This window comes from Lactuca saligna, chromosome 3 (genome assembly GCF_052625555.1).
Source record: "Lactuca saligna cultivar CGN05327 chromosome 3, ASM5262555v1, whole genome shotgun sequence".
Taxonomy (NCBI): Eukaryota; Viridiplantae; Streptophyta; class Magnoliopsida; order Asterales; family Asteraceae; genus Lactuca; species Lactuca saligna.
Window position 1 is genome coordinate 26,027,193 of NC_136419.1, and position 21,387 is coordinate 26,048,579.

At 32.8% G+C, this 21,387-nt stretch overlaps 1 long non-coding RNA gene and 1 pseudogene across 2 annotated transcripts; one reads left to right on the forward strand and one right to left on the reverse strand.

Moving 5' to 3' along the window:
- The first annotated feature begins 281 nt into the window (after nt 1-281).
- On the forward strand, nt 282-6,584 carry LOC145033479 (uncharacterized). 2 transcript variants are annotated; one of them, XR_013677585.1, is made up of 5 exons: nt 282-436; nt 506-594; nt 707-739; nt 835-1,371; nt 6,210-6,584. It is a non-coding gene; the product is annotated as an uncharacterized LOC145033479 (long non-coding RNA). The 2 variants fall into 2 exon arrangements; XR_013677584.1 differs by having other exon boundaries at nt 282-426.
- Nucleotides 6,585-15,229: 8,645 nt separating this feature from the next.
- Nucleotides 15,230-17,723, reverse strand: LOC145034859 (phytosulfokine receptor 1 pseudogene; annotated as a pseudogene).
- Nucleotides 17,724-21,387: the final 3,664 nt, after the last annotated feature.

A 21,387-nucleotide genomic window follows, 5' to 3' on the forward strand; every position in this document is an offset into this window, starting at 1 on the left:
TAGATAAAGTAAGCAGTTAAGGGAAAATTGTAATACAACCCATGCACATCACTCAACTTATTCACATTCTTTGTCTATCGTCCTTGAGAAAAATCAATAACTTAACATGCTATGAAAGTTGGCCTACAAATCTGCATTTTTTTTGCTTCATTCCATGTTTCAGTTTATGTTGGTAAGTTTCGAAAATATTATAAAGGTTCGAATTGGGATTTAATCTATTTTTTAGGCATGAATTTTCCTATGGTTAGATTTTGATATAACTTGGTTTCAATTGTCTGATTTCGACTTCCATATTCTCTCTCCAACACAGCTTTTTATTGATAAGGTTATCAACATTTATCTAAATGTGGATGAGAAACTCAATTTCTGTTTTGTGTTTCACCTTTTTTCTGCTCATTATCCGGGTCTTTACATGTTGTTGACATGGTTGTACATGGTGAAATTTACCTTAATTTACTCATATTTTAAGTAACTTATCGACTTATTTATTCTTTACTTTTTGCAGGTCTTCTTGGGTTTGATTAAATCAGATATTTTACTAATATGTCATCTCTCTAAACATCATCATTCTAGCTGAATCGAAGCCTAAACCAGGTAAATTTGCCTCTGCCTATAATTTCTTTGACTTAAAAGACTTTACAAGATTTGAAGCGCAATTTCTACATTGCATTTCTGTTTCTACTGAACAAAGTATCTCATGTACTAGGTTGTTTGATCTCGATCTTACAACAATTATCTGGTAAAGCTACTCCATTCCTCTTTTTAATTTCTTTTAACTTGACTCCTATAAACTTTATGTGTTCATCATGTTTTTTTGTATTTCTGTTTCTTAAGTTGATTCCAGTTGTTAATGCTTTTGCAATCCACCTAAACCTATCAGTGTGTGAGTAAGCAAGTTGTGGCCAAAGTAGATGGTTCATCCATGTTGCCTTTCTACTGAAGGTGTTAATGATGTCAAAGGTTGAATTTCGCCAAGCATTGTTTTTGTTTTTCTGTTTTGAATTTGTATCTTTGTTTCATAAACACATGACCACAATATGAAATACAAATAGTTAGCTACGAAATTTCTCATTCCATCTCTATATTTTTTGCTTGAGAACATATTATTCAACAGATTAAAGTACTCAACAAAAGTTGGATGATAAACCTATAGATTTTGATCAAGCTTACAAATTTTTGCAACTTCTTACATGCTTTACAATCTGAAATGGTATGGATTTTTAAAGAGAGAATTGGGATATTGCATTGAAGAGTGTCAAGACACTACCATGAACAAGGTGCTTCAAAAAATAGAGGAAGGGAAAGGCAAAATGAAAAAGAAAGATATGAAAGTAGTAGGAGAAGGAGAAGGTGCAGCAGACGTGAGAACCGGTAAGTCCACTGTAAAATGCTAATACATTCTGGCTAATTAATCTTAGATTTCCACTGATCTCTTTCTTAAATCTTGACATTTGTTTAGTTTAATGATCACTAGGTTATGCATTTAATGGAATTAACGAGAGAGAAAAGAATAAGTAGAAAAATTGTTCAATTGATTAATTGCAACGGAATACAAGGACTAAAATAAAAAAGGAATGCCATAAACAACATCCCGTAAATAACTCCTCTAAGTATGGAAGAGATAGCAACGAAATATAAGATAAACCCTCAAGATGTAGCATGCAAATTGGTAATGCTAATCTTGCCAAGAAGAAATTGAAGTTGTTGTGCTGTCAGCCATTTTGTTAACAAGTCAGCTAACTGCATTTTGCTGCTTATATGCATGGGAATTATCTCCTTGGACTCAACGCGTTCACGAACAAAGTAACAGTCCATCTCAACATGCTTAGTTCTTTCGTAGAAAACCGGATTATTAGCTATGTGACGAGCAGCTTGATTGTCACAAAACAAGGGTGTGGGTGATGAAGTGTCAATTCGTAATTCACTAAGTAGCCAACGAACCCAAAGAACTTCACTTACGGTTGACGCCATTGCTCGATATTCTGCTTCTGCAGAAGATCGCGACACAACAGACTGTTTCTTACTTCTCCAAGAGATAGGGGCCCCGCCTAGTGAGAGGAAGTAACCGGTACGTGAGCATCTTGTATAAGAGCATCCTAACCAGTCGGCGTCACAATAAGCATTTAAGACATGATCTCCTGCTCGGGAAAGGAGGATGCCTTGACCCGGTGTAGCCTTTAAGTATCGAAGGACACGGTTTGCCGCTTCCAAATGATTGGTTCTCGGATCGGCCACAAACTGGCTAGTAGGTAATGTCTGGACGTGTGGCTTAAAGGTACAACAACCGGCCGATCAGACGGCGGTATTGACCCGCATCGACACGTGCTTCATTGTCACCTTTGTCAAGCTTCAAACCTTGTTCAATAGGAAAGGAACTCGGTTTGCAGCCCAATTTCCCGCTGTCCTTTAAGATGTCCAATGTATATTTTCGTTGGCTTAGGACTAGTCCATCGCTAGTTTTGGTTACTTCTATGCCGAGAAAGTATTTGAGAGGGCCAAGGTCTTTAACACTAAATTCTTCGTCAAGTTGCGCCTTTATTTCTTGAATTGTATCAAGACAATTTCCTGTAATGATCACGTCGTCCACATAAATGAGAGCAGCCATCGTTATTTTTGCGTTCTCATAAATGAATAGCGAGTGATCGGCCTTGGACTGTTTGAAATTCAAGCTCAAAAGATAAGTTGTGAACTTGTGATACGAGTTGCGTGAAGCTTGCTTTAACTCGTATAAGGATTTTCTTAGACGACATACTCGACTTTCACCTTCTTTAGAAAAACCTTGAGGAATTTTCATGTAGACTTCCTCATCGAGATCCCCATGCAAAAAGGCGTTGTTTACGTCAAGTTGGTGGATAATCCAATCCCTTTTTACAACCATGGCTAGAAGAGTTCGAACTGTAACGAGTTTGGCGACTGGTGCGAATGTATCATGATAATCCACCCCTTCCATTTGAGTAAAACCCTTTGCTACTAAACGAGCTTTGTATCGTTCAACTTCGCCATTCGGTTTGAACTTTATTTTATAGACCCATTTGGAGTCTATAGCTCGTTTGCCTTTAGGTAATTCTTCCAAGGTCCATGTTCCATTTTTCTCTAGAGCTTTAATTTCCTTGTGCATAGCTTCACGCCAACGAACGTCTTGAGCTGCTTGTTTGAAAAACTTGGGCTCATCATTGTTAGAGATGGCCGAGAGAAAAGCTTTGTGATTAGTGGAAAACTCATTATAAGACACGAAATTGGAAATTGGGTGACATACCGCAGAGGCAACCTGATTGGACGTTGATGTCGGATGTTTGACCGAAGGGGGAACTTGTACCACGAAGTCTTTGAATCTCGAAGGCTGGACACTCGTTCGAGTGGGTCTTGTTTCGAAAAGGACTTCTGTTCCTTCGTTAGACTCATCGGTTTCAAGATTATCATTGATTAGCTGCCCTTCATTGCTCAGGTTGCCCATTTCATGCTCACTGTGAGTTTCATGCGAGTCATTTGGTTCACTATCTTGGTCATGATCTACTTGAGCATCTTGCTCTATGGGGTTTTGACTTTTGTTTTGTGTTAAAATTGGCTCATCATGACAATGACAATCGTGACACATCATTGGTTCTTCGGTTTCATGTTCACTGTTTTCTTGAATATTTTTGAAAGGAAAATTTTCTTCGTGGAAGTTGACATCTCTGTTGAGTATTATTTTTCTTGTTTCAAGATCAAAAATCTTGTATCCTTTAGTTCCAGGAGGGTATCCAAGAAATACCCCTGGCTTCCCCCTTTCTTCAAACTTGTCACCTCTCGTATTGGTGTTTTTAAAGTAAGCGAGACAGCCAAAGACCTTCAAAGAATTGTAATCCGGTTCTTTGTTCCAGATCAATTCGAAAGGAGTTTTGTCTTTAATCACTTTGGATGGGAGACGGTTGATCACATGAGCTTCGGTTAAAATGCATTCTCCCCAAAACCTCTTAGGAAGGTTAGCATCGATCCTTAAGGCACGTGCAGTCTCGAGTAGGTGTCTATGCTTCCTTTCCACAACCCCATTTTGTTCGGGAGTATGGGGACATGTGGTCTCTAACAGGATTCCCTTCTCATTGTAAAATTCAAGCATGCTAGTTGATGTAAATTCCCCACCATTATCACACCTAATCCGTTTGATTTGCTTTTCAAATTGGACCTCTATCATCTTGTGAAAACTTTTAAGATATTGACTTGCCTCACTTTTGTATTTAAGAAGAAATATCCAAATTGCTCTACTAAAATCATCAACTATAGTAAGAAAATAGTTGGCTTTTGTATATGACGGAACACGATATCCTCCCCAAATATCACAATGAATTAACTCACACGGGGCATTTGTTTTAATAAAACTAGAAGGAAAAGGCAATCTCGTATGTTTTCCTTTCGCACAAGAATCACAAAAACTTTGTAAATGATTAACACTAGTTTTGAGAAAGTTAACTCTAGCAAGCTTCCCTTTTGATGCGTTTCCAAGCCTTTTGTGCCATGTCTCAATGGTTGCGGTCATAGCCTTTCTTCCTTGAATCATCTTCATTCGGTACAGTCCCCCTCGGCATCTCCCCGTACCAATCAAGTTCCTCTTCAGTAGCCCCTGCATGGTACAAAAATTAGGGAAAAAGGTTATGGCACATTGTAGGTCGCGAGCAAGACGACTGACAGAAAGAAGATTGCACTTGAATTCCATAACATAAAGAAGTCCATTCACTTTTGTTCCCCCTGGAAGAACACAATCCCCTTTTCCTTCAACTGGGATGGAATACCCATTGGGAATGAGGACAGGAGCTTCAAAAGGGGTATCCTTATTGCTAATAAGGACGTTGGGCAAGTGAGTAATGTATTCGGTGCAACCCTTTACCTAAATATAAATATAATCTACTTTTAAACTAACACCTAATTTCACATATGTCAACACGGGACTTGAACCATCAATCTCACGGAAGGTGGCCACCACCTGATACCGCTGCGCTAGAAGCCCTTTACGATTGGGCATGATACCCATAAGACATAAGACTTACTAAGTTAACACATTTACTTGATTTTGATTGGTGCCTTTTTAGAAAAGGAATATGTTTCATGTAAATTGTCATTTAATATATTAAAGTTGTTATTACGAGGATACATTTTTTGAAAATTGACATAGGTTTGATTTATGCATCACTATATTTGGAATATGCTTACGTAAAGTTTCATTATATGTGATGACCATGAACTTCATTTTGGTAAAGAAGTCATGATTTTTTTTTAACATGCCATTTTTTTAACTATTACATTATATGTTGTAATATATTTATTTCGAAACAATGCATTATAATAGTTTGAGTAAATTACACGAATGGTCCTTATGGTTTAGGGTAATTTGTGTGTTTAGTCCCTAACTTATTTTTTTAACTTGGAAGGTTCCTACTGTTTGTTTTTGTTACACGTTTGGTTCTAGTCTTTTCTAAAAAGATCATTTTCCCCTTGATTTTTTAATTTATTTAAATAAACACTCCCCTAACTCCAACCCTATAACCTTACATTGTCTACCCCACTATTTTTCCCTATTTAAATAATAATTTTTTTAGATCAGACAGGGACCAAGAGCGTAATAAAAACAAATAGTAGGGACCTAGCGCGTAACAAAAACAAACAGTAGGGACCTTCCGAGTTAAAAAAACAAGATAGGGATCAAGCACGCAAATTACCCCAAACCATAGGGACCATTCGTTTAATTTACTCTAATATTTTTAATAAAATTAAAATACGTGCAATTAAAAAACGAATAATTAAATATGGGGGTTTTATAGAACATTTTAGACAGATACGGATAAATTAGTAAAAACTTTATAAAAAAAGCTATTTGAGGAGGTTAACCACTGGAGTGGTTATTTAATGATAGGTTAATTTATTATATTGATGATGTGACAGTTGTTTTAAGTCCTAATATGACTTAACAATTGGAGATGCTCTAAGCTAAATGATATAGTTAGTGGAATGTTGATGTGGCAATCCATTGAGTTCTTACGAGTTTAGTGCATTCGAGATAACCTTACAAGAATATATAGCTATCAGAAAAATCATATCATATGGTAATCTCTCATCAGAGCCGCCACCCTCTCATCGAGAACTTTTCACTTAGACGTCTCTCACCCTCTTCCCCTTCAGTTTTCATCAGGCGAAACCCTAACTCTGGTTCGTTTTTTTGCAAATATTTGGTTTATCAGACCACCGTCGGTGCCACCCCTATCGTCATCAGACCACACTAGGTATAAGAACTTGGTTTGTCTTCTTCGGTAGCAATGACAAGATCACGGTGATGGCGACAAAACCCTATATCTTCAAATCTTTGTCCGTCTTATCCAATAGAGAGAATTGATTACTGTTTTTTGAAGGTGATGAAGGATCTCAGATTGGAGGGTTTTCCAGAAAGGGTTTCATATCGGATGGTGGTGTCAGTGGTCATATCTTCTGGCTGTGGTGGTGGTCATATCACAAAGGGTTTTCGACATTATTGAAGGGTTGTCTTGATCTTGTATAACTTGTATATTTGGAAACCCTTTTTGTACTGTGTTTATTAGGTTATTCTTGTGAGTTTATCTTGTTCTTGAGTAAGTTTGCATAAATGTCTTATGTTCATTATCTGGAAAAAGCTAAGTGTGTTTTGTTCTTTAGATTTGAAAAAATGAATGTGTTTTAGTACATTAGATTTCTCCAACTTTCTTGTTCATGTCTTGGTAGTGGAAATATTAATCGATGGTGGCGCAAAAATCTATGATTAGTGATGATTGAGTTCATCATATTAAACTGAATAGAAAAGGGGAGGGAGAGATATGGGGTAGGTAAGGTGGGCAGTAGTGGTGGACGGTTTGAGTTTTGATGATCCTGCTGACTGTTTCATTTTTATCCAAATAATAATATAATTTTGTCTCAATCCAACATATTTCATGATATATTTTGTTATCAGAATTTGGTTTTCTATTTTCTGTTTTTTGTTTATATTGATATAAAGTATGTTTTATGTACTTCATATTATTGAAATATGAGATTATACGGACGTTTAAATCCATGATATTTTAATAAAGTGCATGTATTTTCCTATTGAGCCTGATAAATCGTTTTATTTCAAAACTAATTTTACCGTTGTAATTGTTATAACTTATCCAAAAAAAGAAAAAAAAATTGAACTTTATAATTTCTCTCAATACAAAATGTCACTAAAATACGAAATACAATCATTTTCTTATTTGATTTTTTACAAATTAATTTTTCATTTTATTATATATCTGTTTTCATCGATGTAGGGTTGTAATACCAGGTAAAATTTTGTTTGTTAATACACAAATTTTTGGCAGCAAGGGTGAGGTGCTACCAGTGACGGATCCAAAACCAAACCAACAAGAGGCCAAAATATATAAAGAAAAAATATAATAAAAATTAATAAAAGAAAATGATTTGTTCCCACTTATGATGCACTAAATGCCACTGGGCGTGCTTTTTATTTTTTGAGCCTGCAAATATATATATATATATATATATATATATATATATATATATATATATATATATATATATATATATATATATATATATATATATATATATATAATCTATTTCTAAACTAACACCTAATTTCACATATGTCAACACGGGACTTGAACCATCGACCTCAAAGAAGGTGAGCACCACCTCATACCGCTGTGCTAGAAGCCCTTTACCACTGGGCGTGCTATCCATAAGACATAAGAACTACTAAGTTAACACATTTACTTGATTTTGATTGGTGCCTTTTTAGAAAATGAATATGTTTCATGTAAATTGTCATTTAATCTATTAAAGCTATTGTTACGAGGATACATTTTTTGAAAATTGACATAGGTTTGATTTATGCATGCCTATATTTGGAATATGCTTACGTAAAGTTTCATTATATGTGATGACCATGAACTTCTACATATGATCTTGATTTCAACAATTTGACATATTACGACAGAAGGTGGTGCACTTTGGTAAAGAAGTCATGACTTTTTTTAACATGCCATTTTGTTAACTATTACATTATATGTGGTCATTTTCCAACAAAGTACATTGCTTTAATGATAAAGTAACATATGTACATTATTACTATGGGTAAAAAACAAAATACATACGATTTTATTATGGGTAAAAAAACATACGAGTACTATAGGTAAAAATTATAACTATAGGTAAAAATAAAGCACATTGCTTTTTTAGGTAAAACATTATATGTACATTAGATCGGAGGGTATGAGCGGGGGGTTTCCTTCACTTTTTGTGGGTCACATCATTATTTCCCTCATTTTTCTTTCCCTCACCTAAACCGAAGGAATGGGTGAGAAGATTCCCTAATTTTTTTAAAATAAAATTAATTGATTTTTATGATTTATAATTTTTAAATTAATAACAACCAAAAATTTTAATTAAAAATAAAATGCATTTCGTTAATTAAAATAAAAATTACAATAAACCTCAAATTTAAAAAAGTAGAAAAATTATAAATAAATAAAAAAAAACACAAACAAAAAATCAAACAAATCAACGACAACCTATGAAAAATATTTTTTCATAATTTTTTCCCTCTTCTTTATCACGAGCTCAAGAGATGGCCGATGTTTTCCATCAACAACTTCATATCCTCCATTTCTTGTCTCTTCGCGCGCTCCTTCTTCCTTGCTTCTTATTTTTCTTTGTCGAACGTCAAACGTTCGGAGAAATCAATATTATATTGATCAAACGACGCTGCTATTTTCCGCATTTCGTCAACGTCTATGTTGAAATCCGATGCACCCGAAGAAGTCCATTTTCCCTTCCTCTTTGCTTTGTCTATACCCATCGGGCGGACAATTTCTTCTAACTCGAGTTCGTTATCATGATTTAAATATAGGCCGACCTGAGCATCAGAGGAAGTTATGTAACCACTAGAGCCCGTTTTCGTTTGCTTTGATTATTGTACTCCAAAAATAAAATTTCGCTCGTATTTTTTCCACCTAGGACATTTGACCAATAAATTTCCAACAATCGTGCCACTTGAATGGTTTTTCGACTTTCTCAAGGTAAAATTGCAAAGCTTCTTGAAGTATTTCTTCGTCGCCTTAGCCGTTTTTTCGTTGGGTTTTTAGGTTACCCGTTTATTTTTGAAACCCCATTTGCTATTTCTCGAAACTTCGAATTCAGTTGGTGTTTCGTATGGTAGTCGTCATCTTTTTCTTGCTCCTCCCGAAACCATTCTAAAATGCGAAACCAAAAACGCTCTCATGGTTGTGCATTTCCCATCTTCAAATCCTCAGAAATGTCAACCCAAACTTTTACAATAGCTCTTCTTGTGGAAACCATGATGTCGGCTTTTGTCTTCCCGGTTGTGCAATACCCTCGCGCACTTGTTTTTCCCTTTACGTCATTGTGGGGGTGGTGTGGGTTGAGTTTCGGGAACCATCTCTTCTTCTTACGAGTCATCAAACTCATCGACAAGTTGGAATTGTTGTTGGGTTTGGGTTTGAGGTTGATTTGGCGAATGTTGATCGGGAAAACAACAAAGTTTGAAAACATTTGTAGAGTAACATTTGGAACTTGGACCGAATAATATTGTCTAACATTTTGGTATTGAAATTGTAGTGGAGATTAAATGGGAGCATCGAGTTGGAGACGATAAACTCCTTGTGATGATGAATCAATAGCAAAAATGTTTCAAGTATGGGTGCTTAAACTCGAAACATGAGTTTTTTTCCTTCTATCGGAAGTTTGGGTTTGGTTGTCGGGATTGGGTTTTTTTTTTTTTGAAGAAGAAGAAAATAGATATCGTAGAGGATTTGTTTGAAAGTTTGATTGAAGGTAAATAAATATGAGTATTTATAGATGTTTTAAAGGGTAAAAAAAATAGATTTAAATGCTTATAGCCGTTGGTGTGTATATATATATATATATATATATATATATATATATATATATATATAGGGTTGAGTTCATGTGACACAATGATATTTTGTGAGACATGGGGACAGAATCTGAACCACTAATCTATAATAATCTATGGGTAGAATTAACTGAAATTAAAACAATAGAGGCGGTGGCAATTTTGCAGTTTGATCAAACTTCAGGATTAGAGGAAGGATACGGAGGGGTAGTTTTGACAATATACCTTTTATCCGTCAAAATAATCCACCGTCATTCAATATCTATTCATGTTACATCTTGCTTCCTCCAAAAAAAACCCTCTTCACAGAAACTCAAATTTTATCTCGATTCAGATTTGTGCATTCAAAACCCTAGAAACCGATTCATAATCTTTCATCTCTTTCTAAATTCAAAAATTTGTTTTTGATTTTAATATGGCTTGCACTTCACCATGATAAACACGTTGAAACAATCAGGGAAATGCCTCATTCTACAGAAGCATATTATGATTATACACTACTTCACTTCGCAAAACATGTATTAATTCAAGCCTTTATAGTTCAGATTGTGTAATTAACCTGCTAAATAATTCTTGTTCTACATATTCTAATTTGGAAAACCCTAGTCGGTCAAATCAAAACCCTAGATCGTATCCACATTTTTAGCCATTCTCCAAATCAACTCAATGTTTCTCAAAAGAGTTAATTTCGCTAAGTTTGTGTCTTCTATGAGATTTCTTCTCATTCTGATTCTACTTTGCACCGATCTTCCATAACCCCCAATAAAACCCTAAAAATCGATTTTGATTCACTGTCATTTTGATTTTAAACGTTTTTAATTCATATTCTGATCTTGAATCATGGTTCTGACAATCCTTCAACTGTTACTTCTTCTCATGATTCGTAGTTGAGGAAGGATTCTTCTCATCAGGTAATAAATGATTCCATTAACTCATTTTGGCTGTTAACAATTTCAATGTTAATAAATCTACAATCCAAGCTATGTTATTATGCATAAATAAAGTTATTCACAAAATCTGTAGAGATATTCTTGGAATTTGAATTATAATTTGATTTAATATCTTAGTTTGTTTGGTTTATCTTATTAGTTTCATACTTCTAGTGTCAGTTAGGTGTTTGGTAAATTTAGTGATCGCCCGCTAGGTGTTCGACATAATGCACTCTGTATTGATTTCATATTTTCTGCAATAAAATTGTTATTGAAAATGATAGAATGTTATGCAAACATAACTTGCTTCATAAATTGATTTTATATGTTATTTTGTTTGACTATTTGGATTATGTAGTAAATATTTAGTGAAATGTTATTTGATAATTTGATATTATAGGTATTCTAGTTTGATAAGTAATATGTTACTTCTTAATTTGACTCAGATGTTACTTTGTTTGATAAGTTAGATGATCCAGTAAAAATATTAGTAAAATAGTCTTTGGTAACTTAATATTCTAGGTATTATGATTTGTAAAGTTAGGTGTTACTTCATAAATTTGATTTGAGATGTTATTTTATTGATTAACCGGATGTTACTGCTTACTCTGATAAGTCAAAACTAAAATACATTTTGAGAATTTGTTATTCTATCCTGACATAATTGAATTCATCTATTTATGTTTTAGTTTGATAATATTATATTCAGATTTAGATTCTACATAATGTAGATTCTAAATCATCTCTTGTAATAGGCTTTAGGAAGTTGTTAAATAATTTATTCTAATTAAGGAATTACTTTTCTAAAATTTATATTGTAGCTATGGTTAGTGTTTAATGCAGATTCACTATAGCTTGGGCTAGAAATGAACTTCTTTATTGTAGTTTCAGTTAAATACTTTTGAAATTATTTACTGTAGCTAGGATTAGTGTTTGATACACATTGAAAGCTAATGAAATTTATTTTGATGTGTTCTTAATGCGATTCTGATGTGTTCTTAATGCGACAGATGGAAATTTATTCTGGAACAATAAGTGGAAATGTGAAATAATGACTTGGGTAAAGAAGGTTTATTGCAGAATAAGAAGCATACAAAATAGTTATGCTTTGACCAATCAGACTCCAATTCCATAAGAAAGTAACTGACAAAGCAAAGGAATAAGGAAGGGTTGATAAGGATGGTCATTAAAAATGATGAAGGAATGGATCAATGCAAGAAACATACTGGAAGGACGTGAATAATTTTTTTAGAATATTTGAAAGTCTTTGATTATGAATGACATAGTAGTGTTTTGTTCGTTTAAATATTGGTTATCTTTTTTTAGTTTTGAACAATAGCTATGGTTGTTTCAATGGCCAGTGAATGTTTCACAAAATAATAGTACTGGTTAAAAAATAGTTATGCTTTGACCAATCTGAAATATCATACATTTTATGATCAAATGTTTATTTTTTGTTATAGTTCATGTACAATATTCTAATAGAGTAATGTTATAGGTTTTCTGTGCATTTATAATATTCTATTAGAATAATGTTAATATTCTAATAGAATAATTTTATAGGTTGTATTTTCATGTATAATAATTTTATGTGAATAATATTCTATGTTTTAAAATATTATAATATTAGAATATTACATATATTATATTTTTATGAATACTGAAATATTAGAATATTTTACTAGAGAAAAGTGGTCTCGTGGTCTTACTGTCTCAAAAAAAATTGACATTTCGAACATTCTATTAGAATAATGTTAAATTTTGTTGGTTTTTATAGATTTATATGTAATGAACTTTTTACAAAAAAAATGATATTATAATTTATAAATATATGTAATGTTAATAAGACTTAATTATTATGTATATGTAGAATATTCTGATAGAATAATTTTATAGGTTGTATGTTCATATATAATAATAATTTTGGAATATTGTTCATGTATAATAATTCTTTTGGAGTTTGGAAAATGTGATCAAACAAAACATCTTAACTTGGAGCAAAAAGGGAAGAAATGGAATGACGATTGTTGAATTGATAAAATATTTAGCAGTGTTTAATAGTTAATAAATATAGATTATCCTTTTTTTTAATTGCAGCTATGTTTTCTATATTTTAAACAACATGAACAATTGAATCTTTGCTAAACAGTAGTTATGGTCTGAAGGTTTAAAGATTGGTGAATGCTTAATAAAATGATATTATGGTTCAAGAACGGTTATGCTATAAATAATAATACATGAAATTTGTAGTTAATGTCGTATAATGTTAGTAATATCTTTCACATACTAGATAAGCTTAAAATTAAAGTCTGTATGTACAATATTATAGTAAAATAATATTATATGTTTGTCATTATAAAAAGGAGATGTATGTTATTCTAATAGAATAATGGTATGTGTTATTTGCTATAAAAAATTATAGGCTAACTGCAAACATGTATAAAATTAGAATATTCTAAAAGAATAAAATATGTTGTATGTACATATAGAATATTTTTACAAAATAATGTTATAGTTTGATCGGTAACAATGCACCAAAAACCATAAAAAATATTACATTTTTGTGACATATAAAATCTATTACATATTTATTAATCTTTAACTCTTGTAGTTGAAAATTTATAGCTTGAAATATTCAAGTTCCTTTCAAGTTGAGTTTCATCAGTTACAACTATCTGCAACCATAAATGAAATAATTATTAGAATCAAGTATGGATACAATCAAAGATCTAAAAATGAAGTCTATGAGTGATTATACATCATAATAATGTATTATGTAATGTAATTGATCATACAAGACACAATATAATCACTGAAAAAAAATACTCTAAATTTAATAATCTTTCTTAGTACATTCCCTTACTGCACATTAATAAGAATAATAAACATTGCTAAAAGAGACATCCAACCTTTTGTGTTTGATGGAAAAAAATTAATTTAAAAAAAAAAAAAAAAAAAAAAAAAAAAAAAACTATAATAATGATCATATTCTAAAAACATCTGATGTATATCATGCACCTGAATTTACATATTGCAAATTTAAGAGCATATGGTCTTCTTTAGCACAATTCTTTTCTGCAACATAAGAAGAGCATATTCAAACCAAACTATGCTAAAAAGACATCTCCAGTATTTTTATGTTTGACAAAAAAAAACATGTTTTAACGTAACTATGGTAAATATAATAAAAGTAGTTAACATTACATTGTTTTATACCAATTGTGACTCATATTTTAAGAAGTATACTCCAATTCTTAAAGAAGACATTAGTCGTGGGCAAGAGGAATGATGCATCAAACTCTTTGTTCATTCAGGATTTTCATCAAACACATAGAGTGCATGTATAGTTTAAGAGAATTTGCTAGAGAAGAGTAACTGTTTTGTATATACATTATTAGATTGAAAATTTAAGATCTAGGAGTAAAAATCAAAGCTTAAAGGGCTGAAAATCGATCTCGATTTGATGACGATAATGATGAATAGTCGAAAGAGCTTACCAAGAAGCAAAATCGAAGCTTGAAAATACTGAAAGCGGTATGAATCTTATGATCAATTGCTAACATCGGTTTATGTAACTTGATGAAAGCGTATTTCGGTGAAAAATCTATTTCAATCTGGCTTTGAAGTTGAAAATCATCAAATGAAGGGGATAAGATCTGATTCCGAAAAAACCTCCAATTGCTGAAAACGATTTCAATCGAAGATATCAATTGATGATCAGTTGCTCGTGAAAGCTTGAAATCGATGTGAACTCCTGATCAGTTGTTGAAATCTCTTCCAATAAGCCTGTAACATCACAAATCATCGTAGCGTGAGTGACAATTAACGTACAAAACTCAAGTTTTTTGCTTCTCATTCAATCAAAATATTGTTGCGATTGAGAAAACCGTATGAGGAAATCAACGGATGAAAGAGCGAATCTGATTTTGTTACGTTGATTAAGAAAAGATCATGTAAATCAGGGGATTTCATTATATGATTAAAAGCTGACTAATCTACCATTGAGTGTTTAATTAAGCGCTTTAATCAGGGTTTTTTTTAACCACAAGATCAAATTTGATCAATGACTAAGATTTGGTCCCTTTATCTCACAAAATATAGGTGGTCTCAAATGAACCTATATATATATATATATATATATATATATATATATATATATATATATATATATATATATATATATATATATATATATATATATATATATATATATATATATATATATATATGCACCAACCATCATTTACAAGTTGGTGTTTGTCCTTTGTTGTTCGTTCTTTTTGCATCTTCATGAAGTTTTGGTATTCTTCTCAGTTTTCATGAATTCTTTTCATTAAGTAACATAACACGTTTGAGTATAATGGAGATAGAGTTGGCAAGAAAAAACTAAAATCACCATGGGCGGCTTAAGAAACACACATTGAATACACTCCATGTCTTATTCACATAGATTATAGATAGAAAGAGAAAACTCGCTGGACAAGAAAGAGTGACGTAGGTCTGCCATTGGAGAACATGGACCAACATTACTCAATTTAATTCCTTTTACTTTTATCCCTAATTGCAGGAACAACAAGCAATGCGACGACAGTGACAAAGAAACCAGCTCCAAACCCAGTCAACACAGGCAAAATAATGGCAAAGTCTTCCTGGTTGTTCTCGGATGCCACAGGAGTTTGCAAAGGGACTTGAATTTTGTCACAGTTGATGAAAAAATCGCCACATAAACCAGAGTTTCCTTCAAAGGTGGAGTTTGTAAACGTTGGAAATTGACCTCCAGAAGGAATCGTTCCCGTTAGATTATTGTATGCAACGCTGAATTTGGACAAAAAACTTAAGCTCACCAGAGACGTAGGGATTGTTCCTGTGAGACTGTTAAAAGAAAGATCCAGCGTCTCTATGCTCCTCATACCTGATAAAGAACCGGGAATCGTACCTGATAAACTGTTGTGTTTCAGATCCAAAACATGTAGCTTTTTTAAGTTCCCAAACTCCCGCCAGATTGGGCCAGTGAGGTGGTTGTAACTGAGGTCTAAAAGCGGTGGAAATCTCATGATCTGATTGTACTGCGCTATTGATCCTCTGGCGCTCATGTTCCGTATTTTAAACAACGGGAAACTTGGTGACGGATCGTTTAATGACATATCTCTTGAAATCAGGCTTTCTAATCGTGTTAGATTCTTGGGTATCTCTCCTGAAAAGGAATTGTTGGATAGGTCCAAGTAAAAGAGAGACTTGAAATTACCCAAATACCCCGGGATCGATCCTGTCATGTGGTTCCAAGAAAAATCCAGCAACTGCAACTGCGTTAAACCCTTTAGCCATGGTGGAATGCTACCAGTGAGATTGGAATTGGCAATCACTAGAGCTGTGAGTGATTTGAACTGTAGATCATCATCAGGTGGCAGCTGTTCGTTATAGAAGTTCATAGTAAGAACCAAAACAGATAGATTGGGGCAGTGCTGGAGAACTTTAAGAGCTGTTGACAGGTTACTGAGGCTACAATTGGAAAGTGAAAGGTAAGAAAGAGAAGGGAAATTCTTGAAAGTTTGTGGGATTTGGCCTTTGAGTATGGGGTTCCTGGCAAGATGTAAAGCTTTTAACTTTTGGCAAGATGAAAGAGCATCAGGTATTGTACCCGAAAAGTTATTAGTAGCCAGATCAAGTGAGGTAAGGTTAACCATGGCGGAGCAGTTGAAATTGATTTTACCATCCAAAGAATTGTTTCTCAAGCTGAGGGAAGAAATGGAGGGTGAATGTGACAATGATGGAGGTATCCCACCAAACAGATTGTTGGAATGAGCTGAGAAATAACTTAATTTCGGAAACCTATGGAAGAAATCGGGTATATTTCTTGAGAACCTGTTGGATGAAATATCCAAACGAACCAGATGACTAGTGGAATTACCAATTCCCTCGATGTCGGTGAACCTGTTATCATGTAGTGCCAATTCCACCAACTTAGGTAACGTGAATAAGAACTTGGGTATGACGCCTGAAAGATAATTGGAAGCCACGTCCAGATGTTCAAGGAAATTGCAATTCCCAAATTCAAGCGGAATAGTTCCATTGAAATAATTCGCAGCAAATATAAGAACATGAACTCTGGTGGAGTTAACACATAAACCGGATGGAAGTGAATCCTCAAAGGCATTATCAGATACGTCTAATACTTGAAGTGAAGGCAGGTTTATGTTAAGTGGTAAAACCCCATTGAATCTATTACCACTTAAATCAACTACTTCCAAATGGGGGAGAAGAAATAAGGAAACGGGAAGAAGGCCTTTAAGAAAATTGTGTGAAAGATTCAGTGTCCGGAGATGATTTAAATTAGAAAATGAATCGGAGACACTCCCTGTCAATACGTGATTCGGGAGTTCTAATCTAACAATCCTACCAGAAGTGGAATTACAATTGATACCGACCCAGTTGCAGCAACTGGAAGACGAAAAAGATGATGAAACTTTTGGCCACCACCCATCAATTGGCGATTCCAGTCCATTCATGAAATCCCGTAATCCTCTCACATCATCAGAATTGCATGTCAGATTCTGTGAACTCAAAAGAACCCGACTTTGAAGAGAAACTGCAACAATAATGACAAGTACCCACATCTCCAATAAAACGACCATCTCGGATTATATGGACTGAACAAGAACACCAACACCGATAGGAACAAAAGTGATCAAACTTCAGGGTTTAGAGAGAAACCCCATTTGAGAGATGGGGTTTTCTTTCAAAGGTCCATAGTGTTATCCAAAAGATGAAGAAATTTAAGTTTACAGAGTATATAAGAAGGAGATGCTTGCAAACACAGCCACACAGATCGAGAGAAGAATTAGACTAAACTTCATTGACGTGACATGGCTTGTTTGGGCATTCTCTTGCTCTCTGGCTCTTTTATGCTTTAGCCAGCAAAGCATGTCAACGCGTGTTAGTATAAGACAACCGTCAACTGTTTGCCGTATAATTAGGGGACAAAATTACATGAATGGTGCTCATGATAAAATCGATTAATTATGGTCTTTATGACGAATTCTTTTTATAGATGGTGCTTTTGGTTTTAGAATCTTGCAAAAACGGTCCTTTTGACTAACGGCTTTAACTTTTTCAGTTAAGTCCTATGTGAAATGACATATTTGCCCTTCATGCATAAGAACGTTTTATGTAATATGTTTCTACCACAGGAACTATTTATGTAATTTTCTCTATTATTTATTACTTTTTTATTTATTTTAATTATATATTTAAGGATTTAGATTTGTTTAAGTTTATTGTTTAATATATATATATATATATATATATATATATATATATATATATATATATATATATATGCTAATATTTTTTAACGTTTTGCTCAAATTATTTTATCTAATCTTTTTGATATATATATATATATATATATATATATATATATATATATATATATATATATATATATATATATATATATATATATATATGTGCTAACATTTTTTAACCTTTTGCTCAAATTATTTTTTTTAATCTTTTTGACATTTTCTTCAAGTAAATTTATTAATGTTTTTTATTTTGATGTTTTATTCGAATATTATTATTTTTTTTTTGGCGTTATGAATACATTTTTCAACTATATAAGGTTGTATAATTATTATTTTTGTAAACTAATTTACTAACATTTTTTTGTAAAAAAGTGTAAAATGTTTGTTAAACATGAATATGATTAATATAGATTAGGTAGACATAAGCTAAACTGAGACCGCCTCACAACGTTGCCGAGAACGATCAGGTCATTTCACATTGGATTTAAATGTAATTATTTCAAGCTATTTTCTATTTTTTGTTTTTAGCAGTGTTGTAAAAAATCACAACGCAAGATCCTCTAATCGGTCAGGTAGCGCTTAGGGATTAATTTGAGATTAATCGGAACCAAGTTGTGATTTTTTACAACACTGCTATAAACAAAAAAAATTAACTTGAAATAATTACATTTAAATCCAATGTGAAATGACTCGGTCGTTCTCGGCAATGTTGTGAGGCGGTCTCAGCGTAGCCTATGTCTACCTAATCTATATTAATCATATTAACGTTTAACAAACATTTTACACTTTTTTATAAAAAATGTTAATAAATTAGTTTACAAAAATAATAATTATACAACCTTATATAGTTAAATATCTGAATTAAAAAATAATAATTATATAACCTGATTAAAGAAAAAAAAAATGAAAACATAGGTGAAAGTGAATTAAGTTACGAATTATAATTGCAATAGTCGTGAAATCCTTTAACAAATATAAACATACTATATGTTGAAAAATGTATTCGAACATAACGTCAAAAATAAATAAATAATATTCGAATAAAACATCAAAATAAAAAACATTAATAAATTTACTTGAAGAAAATGTCAAAATGATTAGAAAAAATAATTTGAGCAAAACTTTGAAAATGTTAGCATGCATGTGTGTGTGTGTATATATATATATATATATATATATATATATATATATATATATATATATATATATATATATTAAACAATAAATTTAAACAAATCTAAATACTTAAATATATATAATTAAAATAAATAAAAAAATAATAAATAATAGAAAAAATTACATAAATGGTCCATGTGGTAGAAACATATTACATAAAACGTCCTTATGCATGAAGGGCAAATACGTCATTTCACATAGGACTTAACTGAAAAAGTTAACGCCGTTAGTCAAAATGACCATTTTTGCAAGATTTAGAAACCACAGGGACCATCTGTGTAAAGAATTCGTCATAAGGATCATAATTGGTCTATTTTATCAATCATGAAGACCATTTATGTAATTTTGTCTAATTAGGGGATTCTATTAGAGTATAGAAACAGATTGGCTGAGTTGGCACACGAAAACAGTGTTACAACGCGGGGAACACCGTCCCCCAACTTGAAGAAGCTCGTTATGTTGGATGTTATGGTAACGAAGACGAGAAAAAACAAGAAAGATAATTGGTTATCTTCTTCATCAACTAATAAAATAACTTTCTCTATTTTCTCTCTCTACCTCTTAACATGATACAACATGTTAATATAAGTTCTAACGTTTTGTTCGAAATTTTGGAACAACTCAATCTTCCGGCAAACGTTGACTTGCTTTGCTGGCTAAAGCATAAAAGAGCCATACTGTAAGAGAATATGCCCAAACAAGCCACGTCACGTCACTGAAGCTCAGTCTAGTTCTTCTCTCGACCTGTGTAGCTGTAGGGCTGGCAATTCTCGACACGACACGCGACACGATCCGCGACACGACACGAAATAAATGGGCTTGGGTTGAGTTTTTCAACCCGCCAACCCGTTTATTAAACGGGTCATATATGGGTTTCTCAAAAAATAAACGGGATGACCCGCCAACCCGTTTATATTCTTAATAAAAAAATTATTTTATTTTTAAATGTATTTATGTATCAAGTATTAATATTTAATAAGTATTATAAATATATACTATTGATTCATAGATCATTTGATTGTTTTGACATTTTGACTCGTGATGGATGATCTAAGGTCATAAGTCGTAACCTATAAGGCTAAGTTTGTAACATGTTTCTATGAATGTTTTAATTTTCATTTGGATGTTTAAGACTTAAATGTCTAAAATTCGGATCCACGAACACGCCAACCTATGAACACGTATAAATAAATGGGTTGACGGGTAATATATGAGTTCATGTTCCAAACCCGTCAACCCGTGACCTGTATATTTAAATGGATTGTGTTTGGGTTGATATATTTTGACCCGCCAACTCACGACACGCCAATCCGAACACGATACAATTGTCGGACCTACAAAACGTGAAGAGGGAGATTCAAATTGAGACATTAAGTATCCTCCTATATTCTCTTACGGCCACCAAAGTCTCAACTTTGAAATGTTTAACGCGTGTTCCTGTGTTAGTCCACAACAACCTTCAATTATTTGCCATATACTTACATACTTACCAATTTTCCATACAACCCCTTAAACTTCCACAAAGATATTAAACCACACCCTTATTTTTTAAAATTTTTTATCTTGCCTTTATTATTTGTCCGATTTATTAATAATATTTTATAAATATTTTATATATATATATATATATATATATATATATGTTTAAACAAAAACAATTAGACAATTTAAAACATAAGAATAATTCTCAGCCAATCGACATCATTTAAAAGAGTGTTTCGTATAGTTAAGTTTCCAAAAGTATTTCTATAACTTTGTCGCTTATAAGCATTATTGGGACTTCGTCGATTATGTTTTGGCTCAAACGAACTTTGGATGTAAATGGAGAGGTTGGATCAAAGTTATGTTAGTTTCCAGTTGTGCCTCGATCGTTGTGAATGGCTCCGTGACAATCGAACTCTCTCTTTCAGAAACAGTTAGTCAAGGAGACCCACTCTCACCCTTTTTATTCATATTGACTATGGAAAATATATATGTCCTCATGTGATAGGTTAAAGAGAACATTTTTATTTCATGGTCTTGTCTTTCCTAATGGGTCCCGTTTTATCCCACTTGTGTATGTGGA